Here is a 26,070-nt window from a genome sequence, read left to right on the forward strand (position 1 = left end):
CTTTGGTTGCCACTTTTAAAGTGTTGCCTAAGAATACTTAAACCTAAAAAAACAATACATGCTCTCTCTGGTTTCCTAAAGCAGCCAGGTACACATTGAGCTTGGTTCATTTTTTATTTCTACAGTTCTTTTATTAACAACTGACATATGATACATACATAGTAAAAATACAATAACGTATAACAAAACAACTTGTGGTGACTTGATTTCTTACTAAATTACCTTACAGTTACAGTTTTATGCTGATGTTAATAGCATAGTATAATGCTGAAGGCCATAAGTTGTTACTGTTGCCAGGGAAGTTACCCAAATAATACATTTCAGTTTTGAGCATATTCAGCAACAAAGAGACTGTGTTTACAGTGGTCCCACATCAGGGTTTATGTCAGTCCACAGCTCCCAAACTTCATTACATTTTTCAGGACAGCCCCTTACCATGCATATGAGTTTATAGTATGGATTTCCTAATTAGTTGTTCCCATGAATTTGTAGTTGACCTTGGATCTAGGTGACAGTTCCTCTATTTGATTAGACAGTGACACCCTGTGGTCCATTGGAAGTAGGATGTCTGTTTTTACCACCAGTTCCCCAAATGACTGGATGAGGGGGCACTCCCATTCCATGTGTAGAAAGTCTGCTGGTAAGGGTTTGCATCTGGAACATTCTAGACTAGGGTTCATTTTGTGCACTCTTGATTTTCTGACATTTAAGGCAGTGGTTCTCATTCTAATGCTGCAACCCTTTAATACAGTTCTTCATGTTGTGGTGACCCCCAACCATAAAATTATTCATAAAACTATCCGTAATATGTGTGTTCCAATTTTCCCCCAAAGGGGTCGCGACCCACAGGTTAAGAAATGTTGATCTAAGGGGAGCATGGTCAGTGATCAACTTAAACTTATGACACAGCAAATATTACTTTAGGGCCTCCAATTCCCACTTAATTGCCAGACACTCCCTTTCTACAATAGAGTACCTACTTTCAGCCAGTGTAAGCTTTCTGCTTAAATAGACTACTGGGTGTTCCTCACCATTTACCACTTGGCAGAGGACAGCCCCCAGTCCTACATCCAAGGCGTCAGTCTGTACCACAAATTCTTTTTTTTTTTAAAGTTAGTACCGGCTGTCTACATAGGGAGTTTTTAAGCTCTATAAAAGCTTTCTCAGCCTCTGCAGACAACTTGATGATCATTGAGTTCTTTCCTTTTGTAGGGGAGCTGCAATGGAAGCAAAGTTATGCACAAATCTGCGACAGTAGCCTACTATCCCCAGGAAGGCAAGAAACTTGCTTCTTAGTCTGGTTGGGGCCACTTTTGTATTGCCTCTGCTTTATTGATTTGAGGCTGTACTACCCCTCTTCAAATCACATAGCCTAAATTATTGTCCTCTTCCATCCCTATTGCACACTTTTAAGGGTTGGCAGTAAGTCCAGCTTCTCGTATTGAGTCTAGCACCACCTGCACTTTTGCTAAGTAAAACTCCCAATTGGTGCTAAAGATGACTACATCATCTAAATAAGCTGAGGCGTAGGGTCTATGTGGCTTAAGCACAAGATCCATTAACCTTTGAAATGTTGCAGGGGCCCCATGTAAACCAAAGAGTAACTGGAAAAGACCCTCTGGGGTAGAGAAGGCTGCCTTTTCCTTTGCCTGCCTAGTTAAAGGTACCTGCCAATAACCTTTAGTGAGAAGTGGTGAGGTATCTAGCAGGCATCAAATTTTGTGACCTCATTCAATTTACGGAAGTCATTGCAAAACCGTAGACTCCCATCAGGCTTGGGGATCAAAAGAATTGGGCTACACCAATCACTGTGGGACTGCTCAATTACTCCCAGTTCCAACATTTTCCTCACCTCTTCGAAGACTGCCTGTCTCCATGCCTCAGGGATTCAGTAGGGCTTAACGTTTGCCTTTACCTGGGGTTCAGTAACAATATCATGTTCAATGAGATTGGTTCATCCAGGAAGGTCAGAAAAAAATCCCTGTTTTTCATCAGAAACTCTTACCTCCTGTTTTTGTGACAATGACAGGGTCTAAGATCTTTACCTCAGGTATCAAACTGTCCCCACAGGGCAAAAGGCTTTGATGCAAGGACCCCCTGCTGCCTCCATAGCTTTAACAAATTCACATGGTAAATTTGAATCTGTTTCCTCTTGTCAGGTTGTCTTACTTTATCTCACCAACCTTTTCGATTATTTCATATGGCCCCTGCCATTTGGCCAGGAACTTACTTTCAACGGTGGGAACAAGTACTAACACTGTCCCCAGGATTAAAGGTCCTTACAGTTGCAGACCTGTTGTAAACCCTGCTTTGGGCCTCCTGAGCTTGTGCCATTTATTCTCTTACTAGGGGTAACACAGCTGAAATAGGCTCCTGCATTTGAGCAATGTGTTCTACCACAGTCTTATAGGGGGTAGCCTCCTGTTCCCAAGTTTCCTTGGCTATATCTAGCAGCCCCCTTGGGTGTCTCCCATATAAGAGCTCAAATGGCGAGAAGCCTGTTGAGGCTTGAGGTACCTCCTTGATGGAGAACAACAGACTTGGTAACAGACAGTCACAATTTTTCCCATCTTTATCTACAGCATTTTTCAGCATGGGTTTTATTAAACCATCTCACTAACCCATCAGTTTGAGGGTGGTAAAAGGACGTGCATAAATATTTAATACTCAAGAGGCGACACAACTCTTTGGTTACCTTGGACGTAAACGGGGTACCCTGATTTGTCAAGACCTCTTTTGGTATCCCCAACTGGGAAAACAAATAACCCAACTCCTTGGCGATACATTTTGATGAAGTATTTCTTAGGGGGCCTGCTTCAGGATCTCGGGTGGCGTAATCCAGTATTACCAGCATGTATTGGTGCCCTCTAGCGGATTTTAGCAGGGGACCTACCAAATCCATGGCAACCCTCTCAAATGGGACCTCAGTGATAGGAACGGGAACCAATGGACCTCTGTAATGAGGCTTGGGTGCAGCTATCTGACAGTCACTGCAGGAGTTACAGTATTGCCCACTAACCCAGGCCAAAAAAACCTCTGTAGGACTCTGTCTGCAGTTTTATCAATCCCCATGTGTGTCCCAAGCACATGTCAGTGTGCCATATCTAACACCACCCTCCTATATTGCTGAGGCACCACCAGTTGCTCAATAATTACACCCCTTATCTTGCTCACTTGATATAACAGATCCTAGTTCAGGACTGTCAGGAAAACGCCACTCACAGAGACGCGCCTGACACCGGGACGGGGTACAAGGGGGTTACACACAGTCACCTTTCACCCAGGTTAGACTAACATCAAGCACCCCCAAACAAACCACCGCCCCAAATACAACTATTCGCTGCCACCATCTATCATTAACAGGCGATAGAAACCTACTGTAGTTACTGAAATATATTGCACACAAACTTTCTTACTGCAGTTAGGGTTAGTTCTCACAAATTTAACAGCACACTAGCAGCCACAGGGTTAAAATTACAGTCAAACCCACCCTCCTGCTAGCAGCCCACTAGTTAATTGGCATCTACACAGAATCTGCCCTCTACCCAATACACATACACACACCAAACAGTTAATACACCTAGGCCTGAGCAGTCATACGAGGTACGTGGGAATTGATATAGAGCCGAAGGACTAAACTTATTAAATTTTGTATTTAATATTCCAAAGTGGACAGTGCATATGTTATATAAAAACAGTGAATGTTACAAACAGACATACATGTTGCAGAACAGTTATAAAAATAAAAGGGGATTAAAACACAGAGAAATACGTTACCGAATATCTTGTGCCCTCTGAGGCAAGAGGTTGAAATCCTGAGCCCATCCCCCAACATAAGTTGCATAAGTTGAGGCCTCCAGAATGAGCTAAAGAATACCTGGGCATGCGTGCTTTTATCCCCCGCTGAGCCCCTCCCTCATTCCCGTATGCATAAGGAGGGAGTGCCCAGGAACTGGTCACATGACCCCTTTGGGTGGTCCCCACCCACCCTCTTTAGAGAGCTGTACTTTTCATGCCAGTTTCTTTTCATATAATATTGGTACTTGCCAGTATTCAATATTATTATGAAAGTAGGGAATTGTTTTAACCTATATATGGGCGATCAAAATGATACCAAACATGAGGGGGGTCTCATGTCCCAGTCCCCCAGAACCCATTCCTGCTCAGAGAGAGGTATAGGCTGCCCCTGTTTGGTATCATTGGGAAGCCTGGGGCCTCCTCATAAATCCTATGTGATTTATGAAGATGTGGACCCTAAAGCAGCGGAGATATGGATCCATTTCTATAATCCATATTTTCTGATAGCTGCACCCCCCCCTGCTGTTCCTAGGCCCACACTTTGCCTCTCTTTGATCAACAGATCAAAGACCCCAGCTTCCTGCCCTAACGGGCTGGTCCCGCATTGTCTGATGAAGTTGTTTATGTTGTCACCTTTCCACAGTCCTGGTTGTGTCGTTAGGGGATATTTGTGAATTACCCCCTACTGGGAAGGGTTTCCCTCAAATGTGGATTTCAACCAGACTTTTCTATGGGGAGCCTTACTGCTCCAACATGACAAGGACCATGCATGGGAACACTGTTTCTGCCCCAGATTTCCCATTTATTAATTTACAAATTACTATTTACAAATATCAGGGGTTACCCTAACCTTTCCAGCATTATCACCGGATGTAGGAGGCTCTGGGGACAATTCAGGCTCCTCTGTCTCCCTTGGGTCCCTTTTTCAGAGTTATTCCCTCCACCCCACAGCTGCTAAAACAATGGCAAATCTCTTCTCTGTATCACAGCATGCATTATATTTTTAACCACCCCAATTTGATACTTAACAGTTCCACATAGGGTTTTAATCATAACCACGGCAGTTGGGTAGGACTTTGTGTCCCCATGTATGCACATAACCCCAACTAATGTTACCAACTAATGTTACCAAATTCCCCAAGTCCAGGAGAGCCGATACCTGCTGTCCTTTTATGCCTACCAGGCAAAACTGTTTACCAGTCTCTTCGTGTTGCAAAGCAAGACATGCAGGATGAGCATACAGGAACTCTGGGAACAGCCAGCATTGTACCCTCCATTTCTCTCTATCAGAGGCCTCTTGCCCCTAACTGGGCACCACTCTATACTTGGCGCCTGAATTAAGTCCAGTGGCCATACCGGAGTTTCTGTCCCTGTTACTTTGGGAAACCACCCCTTTAAGAATTGGAACAGTCTTACCAGGATTCTCCTGCAGCCCCTGAGCCTTGCCAGCGCGCTGTGGGGAAGTTCCCTATCCGAGGTAGCCTTCCGTAGCCACAAACCTCTCCACAAGCTCCACCATCTGGGTCATATCTTGGAGGTCCGGCTGGCCAACCCACCACTGGAGATCTCTGGGTGTAGCTTTCTGGTACCATGTAATTTATTGAGATATTTACAATTCTTTAAATCCTAGGAGTGCTGTCCTTGTTCCAGTGCATTTTTTTTGGTTTGTTACTGCAAATGGTGTGCACCCCTATGGACTATTTATTTATATATAGTCCATAGGGTATCCCGCACAACTCGTAAATGAGGTCATGAAATGGGCAAAGGAAGTGGACTGAGAGCAGGTGCTAATACAGCAAGATCAAACGAGCAGGGGTCAGAGAGAGAACAACAATGAGGTCTACTATGTGAGTCAGTTTAATCCTAATAGTAAAGAAATTAAAAATACCATTTTTAAATATTGGGATGTAATTTATACTGATGAACAATTGAAGTCTAAGCCCCACTGACCCTAAAGACAAATATATAAAACAAAGCCAGACACACTTCCTGAGTCTGTGCCCCGGAGTGTACAGATGTACGGGGTGTGTAATGTGTAATAGCCTCATCCTGGGGACACACTTCGCCCATCCACATACAGGTAAAAAATATAAGATTAGACAACGTGTGATGTGCAAGACCACTATGGTGGTATATATTATAAAGTGTCCATGCGGACTATTTTATTGTGGCAAGACAATGAGGCAGTTAAAAGAAAGGATAGATATGCACTGAGCAAGTATTAGGGCAGCCTTAGACCCAGAACAGGCCACAAAAACCAAAGAAACTGAAGAACACAAACAAGACATTGCACAACAGCCGGTGGCCAAGCATTGGGCTGAAGCAAAACATGACGCTTCATCATTTCGGTGCATGCCTATAGAACAAATAGAGATACATCCTAGGGGTGAGAAGGGAGGCTTTCTGGATAAACAAGTTAAATTGTGTGAATCCACGAGGCCTAAACGGACAATTAAATCTGAGTTGCTTTTTGATTTAGATGAATATGGTAAAATATGAACTCTGAATTGCGGATGATCAACATGAGAGGTTTGTAGGATGTTTTGTATACCTTTTAAGATTCCTGAATAGTGTCATATAAATATGCTTGAATATTGATAAATATTGTTGAGGAAGAGTTACAAAACATGTTTCTTTTTCTACAGGATTTTTTATGAATGGACTTTTTACAAGGTGTGCTGCCCCAGCAGTTAATATTGCATATTATGTTTTAAAGTTAATGGTTTATATGGATTTTCATTGTTACGCTGCCACCTAGTGACCAAGGTCGCATTACAACTTGTTTACTTCTAAGTTCTGTATACCCTCCCATCCTCTTCCTTATGTGTGACGTCAGTTCCTCCCATCATGCCATTCATGTTCCGGCTTTCTATGTGTGAGGAGCTACTCCAGGGGTTGGGAAAGCAATATTTCTTTTGACCTCCAGCATTTGTCCATCCACCCCAACGTTTGTTAACCCACAACAAATAAAGAACCTTATGTGGATTCTGAGTGTCTGGTGAGTTCTGCTATCTGGCAAAGATTGCCCACGGTGGTTGTGCCCAGCTCCATACAGGCCTAGGGAGAGGGGTCTCAGGGGAAACTCAGCCATTATCACAGCAATTGGAGTCAGAATAGTCAAAAGAAATAGAATTCCATAACCTGCTATCAGAGTGCATGTTCCATCAAGTCCCCACTCACAGGCAAGCTGTTTATATTCAGTCTGCATCCAAGCTTAATGCAAGCTCACAACTCCCTGCAAGCACCTGATTATACAAGTGCAGTCTGTACCCTGTGAATATTAAGGTGCCGTATATCCTTTATAACTGGCTAAACACATCATCTGGGTCCTGCTTGCAGTTTGCCCTGCACACCTACCACTGCTATAAGCTTCTTAAAGAGACAGTAACCCTTTTTTTACCAAAAGTGCAAAATGTCCCAGAAAGGCTCCGTGCATTCATTTACAGGTGAATCTGAGCAAGTACACCATGTACCAGAGCCCACAGACATCCAGGGAGAAAACCCCACACGTACTGCAGAGCAAAGTGTTAGATCCAAGCGTATAATAAAACCATCTCAAAAGTCTAAAGAAAACTATGAGGCTACAAGGGATGAGTTGTCAAGCAGTTTATCAGACCTATGGAACAGAACTGTGCACTGCATGTCAGTTCTTTCACATTCTAATAATGACGCAGCTGATTTAAGAGACTGTATAAATCGCTTATCTTCCACCTATGAGCGTTATCAGTGTCTGTACTTCCTTCTTAAAGGACACTAATATAGTGCAATCCTTAGCAGAGCTAAGCAAAACTGAGGCCTTAGATCAAAAGAGAGACCTTCTGGTGCTAAGTGCTAAAGAGAAGGCAGAGCTCAGGATTTGCACACCTGCAAGAGACCAGGTCTCACAGATCCATATCATCAAAGCTTACATCAAGATCTTCTAAAACCTCTCACTCTAGGAAATCAGCACTGAGTGACAAGCTTATAGAGGCCCGCTCCAATGCAGAAGCAGCCAAGGTGCAAGTTTCCTTTGCTAAAAGAGAGGCAAGTCTTAGAGCAGAGATGCAAGCTGAGGCTGCACGCAAGCAGGCAGAAGCTGCAACTGAGGCCGCAAGCCAGCAAGCAGAAGCTGCTTGTAATAAGGCAGAAATGGAAGCTGAATTAGAATTTCTTCAAATGGAGAAAGAAAAGGCTTCAGCTAGTGCAAGGTTAAAAGGTTCTTGAACAAGCACTGGAAGGAGTACATGATCAGGACTGCCTTATTCCAGCAGAGTCTGAAGATCCTGTGGAACGCACAAGTAAATATGTACTAAACCAGGATGCATCTAATGCAAAAGAACCAAGCTTGCAACATCCAGGGACAACCCCTGCAACCCACAGTACAGGTCAGTCTCTTATACCTGTCACTTCTAATACCGCTGTTCCTTACAGTGCCCAACCTGCAGAGCTGCAAATGCCGGCACAGCAACAGGTCAGCCACACAGACATGGTCACACAGCACAAAATACTGCCTCCTACCATCACTCAGGTGGACTGCAGCAGTAAGCTACAGCCAGCAAAGGCCTTAGAGACTAAACCACTGCTGAATGCTCATGCTACTTCATTCTATCCTGGTTCAACTCACCTTTATACGCCAGAAAGCTTTTTCAAACCCAGGGTTCCACAAGTTACTCAGGCACCAAAGAGTGAGAGATCAGACCTATCTGACTTCGCCAGGTATATGATACGCCGTGAGCTCATAAACATCAGTCTCTCAAGGTTTGATGATTGTCCACGAGCCTGGAGAGCAACCTTTAAAGCTGCAATTGCCGACCTCAACCTCACAGCCAAGGAGGAACTTGATTTACTTATTAAGTGGCTTGGTCCAGAGTCTGCTGATCGTGTAAGGAGACTTAGAGCTGTACATGTTGACTACCCAGATGCAGGCCTTGCTGCGGCCTGGGGAAGGCTTGAGCAAACCTATGGGAGCTCTGAAGCCATAGAAAATGCCTTGTTTAAGAGACTGCAAAACTTCCCAAAAATAACTAACAAGGACAATCGAAAGCTGCAAGAACTTAGTGACCTTCTGATGGAGCTAGAGTTAGCTAAGGCAGATCCTCGCCTGTCAGGACTCAGCTACTTGGACACTGCACATGGTGTAAACCCAGTAGTATTGAAGCTGCCTTATGGATTGCAAGAGAAATGGGCCACAACGGGCTCAAAGTACAAGAAACAATATAATGTATCCTTTCCTCCATTCTCATACTTCTGCAAATTCATCAGTGAATATGCCTGGACCAAGAATGATCCCAGTTTCAGCTTCAGTGAGCCTAACCCTCCTGCTTCATCATCTTCAAGGCATGACAATGCAGCTGCTAAACACAAAGACTTGCGGAGAACAGTGTCAGTCAGAAAGACAGAAGTCCCTCCTGCCACTACCTCTTCCTCTTTTGGGAAAACTGAGGATCCCAACCGTCAGTGCCCAATTCACAAGAAACCACACCCACTTAAAAAATGTTATATATAAAAATATTTATAAAAATACAGGAGCGCAAGGAGATTCTCCAAAAGTGTGGGGTCTGCTATAAGTGCTGTGCTTCCTCAGACCATTTTGCAAAAGACTGTAAGACGGTTATTAAGTGTGCAGAGTGCAATAGTGACAAGCATGTTGCAGCAAAGCATCCAACTCCTCCTCCTGATAATCTGCAGCCTCCAACCCCTGCTTCAAATCATGGCAGGGAGGAACAACGGCATGTTCCAGCTTCAACAAAGATTTCAACTTCATGCACTGAAGTCTGTGGGGAAGGTTGCAGTGCCAAATGCTGTGCCAAGGTATGCCTAGTACAAGTATATCCTGAAGGACAACCAGAGAAAACAATCAGGACTATCCTTGATGACCAAATCAACAGATCTCTTGCAGGACCACAGTTCTTTGAGATTTTCGACATCAGAGGAGATGCATCACCATATACCCTCAATACCTGTGCCGGTCGCATAGAGACTCTGGGCAGAAGGGCTAACGGGTATGTTGTCTCTTCAATCAAAGGTAACATTTATCTACCTTTACCTACGTTAATTGAACGTGATAACATCCCCAATAACAGGGAGGAGATTCCTACACCAGAAGCTGCATACTACCAACCCCACTTAAGGCACCTGGCCAACCAAATTCCTGCCATGGACAAAGATGCTGAAATCCTGCTCTTATTGGGTAGAGACATTCTTAGGGTCCATAAGGTACGTCAACAGTGCAATGGTCCTCATGATGCTCAATATGCGCAAAGACTTGACTTAGGCTGGGTAATAGTGGGTGATGTGTGCCTTGACAAAATGCGCAGGCCATCTGAAGTAGACTCCTTTAAAACTCATGCATTGAGAAGCGGACGCACTACTTACTTCAGACCATGTCCTCATCATTTTGAGGTGAAAGAGAATACTAAGAATATGATCCCAGCAACCAGTGTCACTCCTACTTCTTGTGATGACAGCTTTGAGAATACAGTATTTCATACTACAAATGATGACAACAAAATTGCACCTTCCATTGAGGATAAAGAGTTTATCAGAATAATGGACAATGAGTCCTTCAAAGACAATTCCAACAGTTGGGTTGCACCCTTACCATTCCGCACTACCAGAACCAAACTGCCTAACAATCGTGAGCAAGCCATTTCCAGATTTGCTTCACTACAGAGAACTCTTAAGAGCAAGCCTGAAATGAAAGACCACTTTGTCGCATTTATGAAGAAAATATTTGAAAATGATCACGCAGAACCAGCTCCACCACTACAAGAACATGATGAGTGTTGGTACCTACCTTCCTTTGGCCTGTATCACCCCCGCAAACCAAAACAAATCAGGGTGGTATTCGACTCAAGTGCCAAGTATCAAGGTATATCTCTCAATGATGTTCTTCTCACTGGTCCCAACCTAACTAACAACCTTGTGGGAGTGCTCATGAGGTTCAGAAGGGAGCCAGTTGCAATCACGGCTGATATCCAGCAGATGTTCCATTGTTTTATCGTACGAGAGGATCACAGAAATTTCCTCAGATTCCTCTGGCACCACAACAATGACATCAACAGTGAAGTGATCGAATATCGCATGAAAGTGCATGTCTTTGGTAACAGTCCATCACCTGCTGTTGCAACATATGGCCTAAGAAGAACTGCTCACGAGGGTGAAAATGAGTATGGTGCAGATGCACGGCATTTTGTAGAAAGAGACTTCTACATGGATGACGGCCTAAAATCTTTACCAGCAGATGAAGAGGCTATCGACCTGCTCAAGAGGACACAAAGCATGCTCTTTGAGGCCAACCTGAGACTCCATAAGATTGCTTCAAACAGCACTGCCGTAATGAAAGCCTTTCAAACTGATGATCATGCTACAGAATTTAAATACTTAAATTTGGGAATAGACAATCCACCCATTCAAAGAAGCCTTGGCTTAAGATGGGACTTATTGAACGACACATTTGGTTTCCAGGTTACCACCACAGACAAACCGTTTACAAGGCGTGGTGTCCTGTCAGTAGTGAACAGCCTGTATGACCCACTGGGGTTTGTTGCACCCATCACCATACAAGGTAAATATTTACTAAGACAGTTATCAGAGACTGTTAAAGACTGGGACACTCCTTTACCAACTGATAAACAATCGAAATGGGAGTCTTGGAAGCAATCTCTAAAGGACCTAGAGGAACTCCACATACCTAGGTGCACTTTAACTTCCCTTGCTGAAAGTCAGAGGAGAGAGATTCACGTTTTCTCAGATGCGTCTACTGAGGCCATAGCAGTTGTGGCCTGCCTGAAGGTAAGAGACACCTGTGGTCAACCTCATATAGGTTTTCTGTTTGGCAAGGCTAAGTTAGCACCAAAACCTGAGCACACCATCCCAAGACTTGAACTTTGTGGAGCTGTGTTAGCAGTTGAGATTGCAGACTTTATTTTGTGTGAGCTGGATATTCACATTGATGCTGTTAAATTCTACACAGACAGTAAGGTTGTTCTAGGCTACATATACAATCAGACAAGACGCTTTTTACGTGTATGTGAGCAATCGAGTAGAAAGAATCAGGAAATCTACCAAACCTGAACAGTGGCATTATGTACCATCTGAAATTAACCCTGCAGACCATGCAACCAGGCCAGTGTCCACAGCTGTCTTTGCAGGTACTTCCTGGCTAATGGGTCCTGAATTCTTACTGGATCACTCAGAGGCTACAACTACTGCAGATGTCTTCAGTCTCCTAGATCCTGACAGAGACTCCAAAATTCGACCTGAAGTTTCAACACTTGCTACAAGAGCTGAGCAAGGATTCAACTTAGGTTATCAGCGCTTTGAACGCTTCTCCAAGTGGACAAGACTTGTACGCACCATTGCAAGGTTAGTCCATATTGCACAAAGTTACCATAAAAAATCCAAGGATTTTCTGCAGAAACCAGATGCATTCTTAATAAGGAAAACATTTCCAAAAATAGTCCTATTGCCAACCTGAACCCAGTAATAGACAGCGATGGCATGTTAAGGGTTGGTGGCCGCTTGAACAAGGCCACAATACAAGGAAACAAACAAAATCCTTTGATAATACCTGGTCACCATCACATTGCCACATTGCTTATTCGCTATCACCACGAGCAAGTGAAGCACCAAGGCAGACATTTTACTGAGGGTGCTATAAGAGCTGCAGGACTTATTGGTGCAAAAAGACAAATAAGTAATGTGATTTTCAAGTGTATCCAGTGCCGTAAACTAAGGGGGAAAATTCAACAACAACAGATGTCAGACTTGCCAGCTGACAGGTTGAGCACTGATCCTCCCTTCACTCATGTTGGCCTGGATGTCTTTGGGCCATGGACAGTTATGGCACGGAGGACTCGAGGTGCTGAAGCATATAACAAACGGTGGGCAGTGTGTTGTTCACCTGCATGAGTGTGCATGCAGTACACATTTAGGTCATAGAGTCTATGGATACCTCAAGCTTTATCAATGCTCTTAGGCGATTCCTTGCAATCAGATGGCCAGTGAAACTGTTGAGATCAGACTGTGGGACTAACTTCACTGGAGCCTGCAGAGAGCTACAATTTGACACTAAGCCTGTCAAAGACTATTTAGCCAGTAATGGTTGCACATGGATCTTCAATCCTCCTCATTCTTCCCACATGGGTGGATATTGGGAAAGAATGATAGGCATTATGCGTAGAATATTGGACTCCATGTTGATGGATTTGAATTCCACAAGGCTCACTCATGAGATCCATACTACATTCCTTGCAGAAGTGTCTGCCATAATCAATTCAAGACCTCTAGTTCCAGTGTCTACAGATCCAGTCATCCTTACCCCAACCACTCTTCTCACCCAGAAAATGGGGAATGCTCCTATTCCACCTGGTGACTTCGCAGCAGGGAACCTCTACCAGAGTCAGTGGAAGCGTGTGCAACTACTACCTGGCCAACTACTTCTGGAACAGATGGAAGAAGGAATACCTCACCCTTTTGCAAGGACGCAGAAAGTGGCAAAGACTGACTCCTAATCTACAGGTAATAGACCTTATCCTACTAAAAGACCAACAAGCTCAGAGGATCAATTGGCCATTGGGACTTATTACAAAGATCATTCCCAGTGATGATGGTAAGGTACATAAGGTGGAAGTGAGATTTGCCAAGGATGGTACCACAAAGACTTTCAGTCGTCCCATCACTGAACTTATACTGCTCTTACCTTTCGAGCAGTGAATTCTTAATTTGATTTGAATTTGTTTGAAGTGAAATACTTCCATTGATACCCAAGGGAACAATGCCAGTTTACAATGCCATGTTTGTTGCATTGCATGCTTGTTTCTTTTCTTTTGTCTTTCAGGTTACAGGAAAGATCTTCAAGCAAAATTGCATTAATGTTTATTTTGCACTTTCATAACTACTGTTATGTTTATAATATAGTGGTACCTAAAGATACCAGACGGGGAGTGTGCTGCCCCAGCAGTTAATACTGTATATTATGTTTTAAAGTTAATGGTTTATATGGATTTTCATTGTTACGCTGCCACCTAGTGACCAAGGTCGCATTACAACTTGTTTACTTATAAGTCTGTATACCCTCCCATCCTCTTCCTTATGTGTGACGTCAGTTCCTCCCATCATGCCATTCATGTTCCGGCTTTCTATGTGTGAGGAGCTACTCCAGGGGTTAGGAAAGCAATATTTCTTTTGACCTCCAGCATTTGTCCATCCACCCCTTCGTTTGTTAACCCACAACAAATAAAGAACCTTATGTGGATTCCGAGTGTCTGGTGAGTTCTGCTATCTGGCAAAGATTGCCCACGGTGGTTGTGCCCAGCTCCATACAGGCCCAGGGAGAGGGGTCTCAGGGGAAACTCAGCCATTATCACAGCAATTGGAGTCAGAATACAAGGACACTAAATTAGCTTATATGATGCATGGGTGACACCTTTTGGTGAGATCGAATATTGCACTTTTAAAGGACATATAAACCCCACACACAAAAATTTAATCAGTGAACAGCCTCTTTGAAATCTTTCAATACCTGTCACACTGGTTGTCCAGAGATGAATAGTAAGGCTGCAACATCTCCTTAATCACTTAGATTTCCTGCTCCTCCTGTAACCAATCAGCCCCCTTCCTCTGGAACTTGCTTTGCCTGTTGGCTTGTGGGCATGCTCAGTTGTTCTAAGCTCAGATTACTAAACACGCCCTCCAGCCTAGCAGCCAGTGAAGAGATGGCATTGCTGGTTCCCATAGAAACTCAGCTCTAGCTGTCTGCTTCAATTTTTTTCTCCTGAGCTCAGCTTTACCATTACAGTGCTCAAACAAAGCAGAACTTTTATCAGAGACAGTTGTGCCTGTGTGAGCCTGTATTCTTGATGAAATGTATGCTGAATAAGGGTCTGTGTGTGTATATGCTGGTTTGAGATTTAAATGTATCTGATTATGTATGTGAGTGTATAGATTGGTAGGTGTGGGTTGTGTGTGTTGGGTTTACTTGAATGGGTTGAACTTGATGGACTCTCTTGATGGTCTTTTTTCAACCCTATGTAACTATGTGTCAGAGGAAAAATGGCCACCGGGTGAAAGCTGTTATTTGCTTTAGGAAAATGTGATGGTGCTGGCAAGAGGAGTGGATATATGCAGTACAAATGAAGCCATTTGGGTGGGGGAGACATGCCCATCTGATATACATGTTCTTTAATACTTGTATTTTTAGCATTGCACTTTTAAGTATTTATATCATATGGTAACTATGTGATTACACTATGCACAATGTTTTATTGAAGGAAACACTGGTTTTTATGATGTAATACCATATATACTCAAGTATAAGCAGATCCGAATATAAGCCGAGGTACCTAATTTTACCTAAGAAAACTGTAAAAACGTATTGATTCGAGTATAAGCCTAGGCATCCATTTCTTTTTACACACCTGCACACTAGCTTGTGGCCATCTTTTAGTCAGTCTTCCCAGGTAAGGAACTGAGAAATATAACATTATATACATATATACCATAATTAAGGCAGCTTTTAAGCATTTTGCTTTGTTGCAATACCATCATCCCTTTAAGAAATACTGTTTGCACACATGGTGCAATGCTTTTAGATTTACTACCAAATAGGACAGGGGTAGGGAACCTATGGCTCGGGAGCCAGATGTGGTTCTTTTGATGGCTGCATCTGGCTCTCTGCCAAATCTTTAATAAAAAAAATAACGGGGGGCGTGACCTGCACTCAGCAGATAGAAGACTCGTTCTAAGCCTTAGAACTGTCTTCTATCCGCTGAGCGCAGGCCACACCTCCCTCCGCATCACATCCGGCATCCACCCTATCCGCTGAACGCAGGCCGCGCCTTCCTCCGCATCGCATCCGGCATCCTTGGCACCCACCCCACCTTGCCCCTGCACTCGGCAGATAGAACACGTGTTCTAAGCCTTAGAACACTTCTTCTATCTGCCGAGTGCAGGCCATGCCCTCCTCTGAATCGCATCCGGCATCCTTGGGACCCACCCTACCTTGCCCCGCAGCATCCGTGGCCAAACATGTATGGCTCTCACAGAATTACATTTTAAAATATGTGGTGTTTATGGCTTTCTCAGCCAAAAAGGTTCCCGACCCCTGAAATAAGATATAGTATAGATACAGTTAGACACACAAAGCAGGTATGGAATTTGCCTTCAGCTTTAAAGCCTTTCTATATTTCTCTTTAAATGAGAGCTTAATGTCCCAGTGTTCTCCAAACTCAGCACTTGCTGAGGTTTCTATGGAAACAACAGTCATGACACATGGTGCAAGCTGCTTTAATTGCACAAAACAAAATAAAAATCTAAAAAGGTTTTGTTGCTACAACTGTTGCTGGCAAGTACTAAACAACTAGTACATCTTGCCAATCCATCCAGCGTGCGCACTCCCCCTGTACGCGCGCGACGGATGGCCACGTGACGCAGTGGCCAACTCAGTAGCGGCGCTGCAGGTTCTATGGGGAGAATAAATATGGTGGTGTTAGTGGTGGTGTGAAGAACACAATGTACTGCCTTTAGTGAAAGCCATGGGAGCTGAGCGTCACGCCGCGTCAAGCGCACACCCCCCGTGCTCACCCCCCCCTCCGTACGCGCGCAATGGATGGCCGATTACATAGGTAAGATGCCACTTTACTACTTGCCTCGAGTATAAGCCGAGGGTTCCTTTTTTAGCACATTTTGAGTGCTGGAAAACTTGGTTTATACTAGAGTATATACGGTAATTTATAAAAAAAGGTTTATATATTATAATTATGCACTGCTGATGGCCAGGTATTGGCCCGTTTGAATTTGCACATACACAAGAGCATTGGCTAATTGTATAATGGTCTGATGATGGGGATTGGGCACTTTTCCACTTTGTTGCTTTTGAGATTGTATTTAAGGTTCGTGTGAACACTATTGTTTTATCCTTGAGAAAGGTCCTATTAAGGACCAAAACGTCGGATTCTTTTAAAACAATATGTCTTAAATAAACTTATGACAATTCTAAGGGTGTGCCGGCCACGGAATATTTATTGCTGAATACTTTGAATTTGGCTGTGCACCCCGCAAAGTTATAAGCTTTGGAGTGCAAACACTATAATAAAATAATTAAAAGTTAAAAAAATTATTTCCTTTTTCTCTGTAATTATAAAAAAATTATAAAAGAGAACCTTGTACTTGATCCCAACAATATATAATTAATCCTTATTGGATGCAAAACAAGCCTATTGGGTTTATTCAATATTTGAATGATTTTTAGCAGACTTAAATTATCTAGATCCAAATTACAGAGACCCTCTGAAAACCATATGACTTTTCTGAAAATTGCCTAAAAATTTTGCAATATGCCACATATATCTCACAGAATTTCTTACAAACAATGTGACATCACCCTAAATATGAACAACAGAGGTCTACTGAACAGTTTGATGACCAATAATGCATAGATTTATCAAAGTATTTGGTATGTACAGTGTGATAAACTGCTTGGATAGCAGTGGGTTGGTGATTCTGCTGTTTTAGTACAGGTGAAAACAGTCAGACCAGCACAGTAACTTCTGGTACATTTATTACAACATGGCAGGAAGACTGGCCTGCTCCATACTGGCTCTCAGCATAGACAGGAAGTGGAAAACAGGAACTGGATAATGACTTATAGACAAATGGCAAAACAGTAAGAATGCCCTTACCCAAAATGTCCTCACAAGCAGGGTTACAATACATACAGACTCCATATGAAATACTTTACTGCACTTTCTTGGCTGCCAACTCAGCTTCTGCAAACAAGACTGTGCTTGTGTGCAGAGACCCTTGGAAAACCATAGGCTTTTTAGAAAGTATACATTCTAACAAATCGAATATAGGTAAAAACATCTTTCTGCACCAAACTGCCAAACAACAAAGATTTCCTAAAAATGGTGCAATTTGCCACATTTTTCTTACAAAGTACACATTCTGACAAATTCAAAGACAACCTTCTATAACAAATTACCAAATGGGAAAGCTATGTTAAAAAAAATGCAACTAACAACAATGCAAGCATAAAACTGCAAAAAAAAAAAAAAATCATAAAAATGAAATACAATTAGGCAAAACAAAGAAATAACAAAATAAATGATTTGACAGCATGGTTAGTGGTCAGAATACCGGATCCAACTACAAAAAAAAACTGTTGTGAAAAACTGCTGTGAAATTTTAGAGGTTTTTAGGTGAAAAAGGACAAAATTATAAAATGAAGAACTAAAATTTTTTTTTAAAAAACCCAAAAAAGCGTGTGTGTGTGTCTGCTTGTGTATACACCTCTAGAAAGTGTGTGAATGTGTGCAAAAGAAAAAAAAAAACAGAAAAGCAAAAAAAACCTAACTTTAGTAAAAATTGCATAAATGTGTGTATAAATATGTGTATGTGTGTAAAGAAGAGCCACCGTGTTTGTGAGCAGGAGGGTCATTTTCATTGATGAGGGTCCTAGGATCTCAGAGTCTAGCAGGCAGGAAGTGCATGGGCGGATTGGGCTTGAGAAGGAAACACTAACAACAGATTCATGTATGATGGCGTCTGCTGTTAGAAGTTGGGCCCTGCAAGAATCGCACTGCAAGACTGACTTGGCTCGTTGCCTAGGGGGTTGGTGGCAGTTTGACTCTCTGCGAGACTCTCAGAGAGAACCCTTAACTGCGAAGCATAAATGTTTGACAGTAAAAGCAATAAAGCCTCCAAAAACTGAGAACCACTGAAATGTTTAACCATACACATTCAGTTTGGTTGCTACATTAGGCAGCCCCTACAACCACTGCAATGCATACGCATTCAGGTTTGGTGGTCATAGTAGGCAGCCCCTAAAACCATTGTAAAGTTTTAACATACAAATTCAGGTTTGGTTGTTACAATAGGCAGCCCCTAAATCCTCTGAACATGTTTTATCATACACTTTCAGATTTGGTTGTTACAATACCCAAAATGTTTTAACAAACAACCAGTTATTACATTAAGCAATCCTGAGCACACTATGCTAAAGAACCCAGAGCTATACATTCAATCTGGCTGTCAACCCTAGGCCAATCATTATTCCAATACTGACTAAACAGAGATTTTAAAGACACCCCTGCTTCTTAAAGGGCTGGTTCACCTTTATGTTAGCTTTTACTATAATATGGAATGCTCTATTCCTAGCAACTTTGCAACTGGTTGTCATTACTTTTTTTTTTTAATATATCATTTTTTAATTATTTGCAAACAAAAGGAATTCTGGGAATGAATTCCAAACTCTTAAAAGAAATCCCATTTACATGGTTTTATCCTATAGGCTACAGCTCACCCACTGGGTTTGAAGCTGAAGCCAGGATAATAGCTGATCAGATTCCCAACTACAGACCGGTTTTGCCTTTCTTGAGGCTCATCAGTGTAGTGCAGGATTTTCTGATCAGCTTAGGTAGAGTCACCATGTGGTTCTACAAACAAATAAATAAGGTTTGAGGAGGCTGCCTCATACAGACAAAAGCAAACAAAGGGAATTCTGGGAATGAATTCCAAACTCTTAAAAAAATCCCATTTACATGGGTTTATCCTATAGGTACAGCTTCATCAGGCAAAATGTATTGCAATGTATTTTTATTGTTAGCCAATATAGGTATCATTTCTACAATAATCTTGTATTTGTGTTTTGTTGTTTTTTTATTATTATTTTTGACACTGGCTAACACGGTACTACAGTTTTTGTTTTGTGATTAACATGGAAGATACCACAATGTACCGCATACAGATGAGACTTAAAACCCTCCTGAAGAAACTGGCTCAACTGGACAGTGACATTTTCTTTTTAACAAAGTGCAAAAAAGAAAACCTGATTCCAAAAGGACTCCAAATCAAAAATCCTACTCAGAATACCTATAACAGCCACTTTGCACATAAATTATGCTTCAGAACTGCAGAAAGGCTTCGAAATCACCTTATCAAAATATCCTACAATAACAAGAAGAGCATTCAAGATGAAATCATTCTATTGAATGGTAATCCATATGGACCGATTGCAGACAACATCAAACAAGCACTGCAACAATTTTACAAAAGTCTACAACATCATCTGATCCAAAACAAAAGAAAGAAACTGGACAGACTGAGACTAAAGGCAGGCTTGACTCTGGACCCACCGAGGAAACAAAACACGCTGTCCAACACTGACTGCTCCGTGATTAACCTCTCCAAATATAAACCTAGTGCAGTGGAACTCAAAGTACTCTCAAAAGGACTGACATTCTGCCCTACAAAAAGCCTTGATAAAACAGAGCTCTGCAGTGACATGGAGGAATTTTTCCGGAGATTACGACTCAAAGAATTCTTCCATGATAGACCAAATATAACACCAGAGGACAACCCAGAGAATCATTTAATCAAAACAAAAAAGAAGAGCAACTGGACCCCACAACCAGGACAAAACCCGAAACTGAACCAATACATTGATTGCTTCAGAAACAAAAATCTAATATTCTGGCCAAACAAAGGAAGTTGACTCACAATATCAGTATCCAGGAAAAACAGGCTATACGGGCTTTGAAAACCAACAAAGACTTGATAATAAAACCAGCTGATAAAGGGGGTGCCGTGGTAATAATGGACACTACCAATTACATAAAAGAAGCCAATAGACAATTGTCTAACACCACATATTATGAAAGGTTAGAAGAGGATCCAACTCATAAATATACAAAGAAACTTAAACAGGTCATCAGTAGCTTCTCCCCCCCACAGACACACTTAATGGATTTGATTCCAGTTAACCCCAGAATTGGTACTTTTTACATGTTACCAAAAATACATAAGGAAGGCAACCCAGGACGACCCATCATCTCTGGTATTGGAACATTAACTGAGGGCATATCTGGCTGGGTAGAAAACATTCTGAAGCCAATTGTCAAGAGAACACCCAGTTTTATCCAGGACACTACTGACCTTCTAAACAAACTGGCTACCATAGGTCCACTTCCAAAGGGCACCATCCTAGCTACCATGGATGTGGAGTCTCTTTATACCAACATCCCACATGAAGATGGTATTGCAGCCTGCCAGTATTTCCTTGAAAAATCTCATATGTCCACAATGCCAACTCTACAACTAATCAGATTTATACTAACACACAACTACTTCTCATTTGGAGATGCCATATACCTCCAACTGATGGGAAGTGCTATGGGAAGCAAAATGGCACCTCAGTATGCAAACTTGTTTATGGCCCATTTAGAAGAAAATTTCCTGGCTTCCTGCAACACCAGACCGTTGACCTATTTACGGTATATAGACATACTTATAATATGGACAGCATCAGAAAAGGAACTATTGACATTCCACCAAAGATTTAACCAATTTCATCCCACGATTAACCTTACCCTCAACCGCTCCTCTTCACACATCAATTTCCTGGATACCACTATCTACATCAAAAATGGAATCATACAGACATCCCTATACCAAAAACCAACAGGCCATCCAGCATATCTTAGGTGGGACAGTTTCCATCCACATCACATTAAAAAATCAATTGTTTTTAGCCAGGCTCTTAGATACAACCGGGTTTGCTCAAATCCTGATGAAAGAAATAAACATCTCCATTCCTTACGGAAAACTTTTGTTAATCAGGGCTACCATCCACAGGTTATTGATGATCAGATCCACAGAGCAACTCAGATACCCAGAGACACACTCTTGGATTACAAACAAAAAATAGAAATCAACAGGGTACCAATTGTAGTCACCTACAACCCACAGCTGAACATTATAAGAAAAATAGCCAGGGACCTGCAGCCCATGCTCCATACAGATACCAGACTAAAGGAGATATTCCCTGAACTACCCCTTCTGTCCTATAGACAACCACCCAGTCTGAGGAAAATGATTGTTAGAAGTGCTCTTCCCCAAACAACTAAAGCAGGTACATTTCCCTGCAACAGCAAAAGATGTGAGACGTGCAAATACATCCTGTGCAAAGATCAAATTGCAATACCGAATACACAAAAAGTCTACACCATTCGGGACTGCTATTCATGTGCTTCCTCCAATGTGGTGTACTTGATCATATGTACTAAGTGCCCTACAGGAGGAATGTACATTGGAGAAACAGGGCAAAAACTGCGCACAAGGATGAACCATCACAGACATAAGATCAAGACCAAAGCATGTGATACACCAGTGGGACAACACTTCTGCAATCAGGACCACAGGCTTCAGGACATGAAGGTGTTAATTCTAAAAGGGAACTTTGGATCTGAACGAGAAAGGAAGATCTATGAATTCAAATGTATGGAGTTATTTAACACATTAAGACAGGGCCTTAATTTGGGGTCAGGTTTCATGTCACACTATCTGATCTGACTGAATCCAGACCCCTGTACTATTTACAACCCACCCTAATAAACCTTAATTACTTTCACTATCTTCACAAGTTATCTCTATCTATCTGTAACTTCCTAATTTATTGCTTGTAAACACTTCTCTCTGATCTATCAGTATAAATGTTGTGCCATTTCAGTTCTCATTTGTATTTTGCCTGATGAAGGGGCCTTAGAGCTCCGAAAGCTTGCAATGTATTTTTATTGTTATGGATACACCGAAAAACATCAATAGGCAGGCACTCCGGGATTTTTGGTATAAAAAATGTTTTGCAGAAGTTCACAAAAAATGTAGTAAAATCAAAGTATATTTATTTAAAGCTAACACATGTAACAGCAGGCCTGCTGTTACATGTGTTAGCTTTAAATAAATATACTTTGATTTTACTACATTTTTTGTGAACTTCTGCAAAACATTTTTTATACCAAAAATCCCGGAGTGCCTGCCTATTGATGTTTTTCGGTGTATCCATGATGGCTCCCTCTGGCTGAAGGTCTGGGGCATGAGCACCTGGGCCCAACTATACTATGGGTGAGATTTGATTTATACCCCCTTTCTTATGAGCATATGTATCCCCCCTTTTTTCGTTTTATTTTTATTGTTAGCCAATATAGGTATCATTTCTATAATACTCTTGTATTTGTGTTTTGTTGTTTTTTTATTATTATTTCTGATCAGCTTAGGTAGAGTCACCATGTGGTTCTACAAACAAATAAATAAGGTTGAGGAGACTGCCTCATGCTATTATCCTGGCTTCAGCTTCAAACCCAGTGTTTGCTTTTGTCTGTATGAGGCAGTCTCCTCAACCTTATTTATTTATTTATAACCATAAATGAAGACCGGATGTCTTAGAATATCAATAGGCACAGGATAGTATGTAAGTAAAGTCAGTTTGTACTGTGACTATTAGGACATAACTGTAACAAAGAGACCCTTACCTTGATACTCTGAGGCTCATTCTAAGTTCCTACAGAAGGGAATTGGAGGGGAACCTACCTACCCATTAGCTACACACGAATACCACAAACAAGAGCAATTACCTGATTACCAACAGCTGGTGTCTGTATAGACAGGCATTGCACCTGCTACTCACAGAATATACGCACAAGTATTGCACTTGTACTGCTTACCCTAGCAACCAGGTAGTGGTTTAAATAAGAGATAGGAATATGAATAGTTAAGGGGCCTGCATGGGAAAAAATAAGTACTAAATAAGTACAATAATAAAACTGTAGCCTTGCAGAACAATACTTTTTGGCTGCTGGGGTCAGTGACCCCCATTTGAAAGCTGAAAAGAGGCAGAAGAGAAAGGCAAATTATTGAAGAACTATAAAAAAATTAATTAGGAAGACCAGTTGCAAAGTTGATAGGAATAGGACATTCTATAACATACTAAAAGTTAACTTAACTTAACTTAAATGTGAACCACCCCTTTAGATGTGTTTAAGTTGAGTTTTGTAGAGAGAGAGGCAGCGGGTACTGACATCCCAGTTACATAATATACAGTGAGACGAGTCTGTATTTACAAAACCAGCACATTATATGTCATGAGAAGCAGTGGGTATTGATGGCAGATATTCAGGCCCTGGCACTATCACATTGGCACTGATACACAACATTGGCTCCACTGTAACTAACTAGAAATGAACAAGACAATGACAAAAGTAAAAAAAAAAAAAAATTAGTGCAAAAACCAACAACAAGTATATAAAAGCACAATTAGCTTTTTCGGGGGAACTTAACTTACCATCTGTCTGTTAGGATAAGTGATAGGGATATTATAGATGTTGGGTGACAAAAAACAATTTAATTTCAACTAGTGATTCGGCCTTTAGAATTGTATAGTACCTGTGAGAGTGGAATGAAATCTGCAGCAAAAGTTCAGAGTTGGTGAGGTTCTTAGGTAAAGTTTACAGTCTGCAGATTCTTCTTTTCAGTCTTTATTTCTGCACTGCCTTCCGTTTATAATATTTTGAGCCCTGTCTGCATCTGTGCCTTGATTGGTCAATTTTACTGTCTGTCAAGAAAGATGTGCTCTGATTGGAGAATCCACAAGAAGAAAGATTCAATCAGAGCACAGCTGATTACAGCCAAACTGGTGCTTGCAGGAACAGGAGAAGATTTGCAGGACAGTGCAGAAACAGAGTGAGGTTTGTTTTTTTTTTTAAAGGTGCCAAGCAGCTTTGGGGAGGCTTAGCCTCCACTAACCTTATTGAAAAGCCACCTATGCCCCAGTATTATTCAAAGAAAAATTTGAGTTGTTCGAAAATAACTCCCATAATTTGCGATTTATTCATGTTCAGTTAACTTTTTTTTTTTTTATATAAAAAAATCGACAGGTTTGATCTGTCGAGTACCATTGAGTCTTATGGAGGCTTAGAATAGTAGAGGAATAGAATATCTAGTAGAATTAAGTCTAAAACAACTGGACTTTTCTAAGTTTTTCTTGAAAACCTTTCATCACAATTCTGAGTGGCTTCTTCAGTTCGAATGACTGGTAGGAAATTTAAAGGAACAGTAACACATTTTTTTCAGTTAAGACTTAATTCTACTTGATACTGTAGGGTTGATTCACTAAAGTGCATTAATTTTTATCGCATGCCTTTTTGCGTTAAAATAGACGTGACAATTAGCGCGTGATTCACAACAGTATTACCGCATGCGTTAATTCGCGCCCAACTGTATGTGTTAATTTTATCGCAATGCAGTAATTAGCGAATGAAAAGAATGCGAACAAATAATTCACAAAAGCACATAAAGCGTCAAGTGCGTTAATTAGCGCGCGAATGTGTGCGTATTTTAGCGCCTGATTGGCGGAGGCGTTGGGCAGAGCACATTTTTCACTTTTGAGTGTTTCAATCAAATGGAGTATGCTTATGGCCTTTTGCTTGATTTGGAGGAGGAGGAGCAGCAAGACCCCCAGCCTTCCAGAGTAATGCGCCCTCGGATATTCTGGGAAAGGGCCACGTTAGAGGGCTTAAGCGAGGATGAAGTGGTCAGGTGGTACAGGCTCAATAGGGCAGCGATATTCAGCCTGTATGAGCTGCTTGAGCCTTCCCTTGAACCACTGACTCGCCGAAGCCGTGCTGTGCCCGGGATGATCAAACTGCTGTGCCAGGTCCTGGACGCCATCCGCTCGGTGTCCAGGAATTTCATCTCATTCCCACAACATCGGAACGAGTGGAACGCCGTGAAGAGGGATTTTTATGGGGTAAGTGGCATCCCCAATGTGTTGGGTGCAATTGATTGCACCCATGTGGCGTTAAACCCCCCCTGAGCACATTTTCTGGAACAGGAAGGGCTACCACTCCCTCAACATCCAAGTGGTGTGTGATAGCAAGATAAACATCCTGAGCATCGTGTCTGGGTTCCCTGGCTCCTCTCACGATGCTTACAAGGCAGTCCACACCAATCTTTTGAGACAGGACAAATGCCTCATGGGTGGCTGTTAGGTAAGTATTTGTGTCACTTATCTAGCACAACTTGCCCACATTTGCTTTGTGTGTCCCACTGTAAAACCAGTCCCTTCCTGCCATAAGCTTGTTTTGCAATTTGTAAAGTGCCCTCTTTTGCCACTGGGAGAGTCAAAGCAGCTACTTGTAGTGTCAGCTATCTAGCACAACTTGCCCACATTTGCTTTGTGTGTCCCACTGTAAAACCAGTCCCTGCCTGCCATAAGCTTGTTTTGCAATTTGTAAAGTGCCCTCTTTTGCCACTGGGAGAGTCAAAGCAGCTACTTGTAGTGTCAGCTATCAGTCTCACACTGTCACATTTGTTGCAAAAGGGCCCTGTTTTGACACAGGGAGACTGGAAACAGCTTATTTGTTTGCAGCATCTTATTCCATCTTATTTCAGGAGATGCTGGCTACCCATGCTGTTGGTGGCTCCTAACACCCATTCACAGGCCGCGTTCACAGGCCGAGC

General features: G+C 42.0%; 1 protein-coding gene across 6 annotated transcripts in view; it reads right to left on the minus strand.

The window, feature by feature from the left end:
- adgrl3 (adhesion G protein-coupled receptor L3) overlaps positions 1-26,070 on the minus strand; it is a 1,193,186-nt gene that overhangs the window by 444,631 nt on the left and 722,485 nt on the right. The window lies entirely within an intron of this gene.

This window comes from Xenopus tropicalis, chromosome 1 (assembly GCF_000004195.4).
Source record: "Xenopus tropicalis strain Nigerian chromosome 1, UCB_Xtro_10.0, whole genome shotgun sequence".
NCBI classification, from domain to species: domain Eukaryota; kingdom Metazoa; phylum Chordata; class Amphibia; order Anura; family Pipidae; genus Xenopus; species Xenopus tropicalis.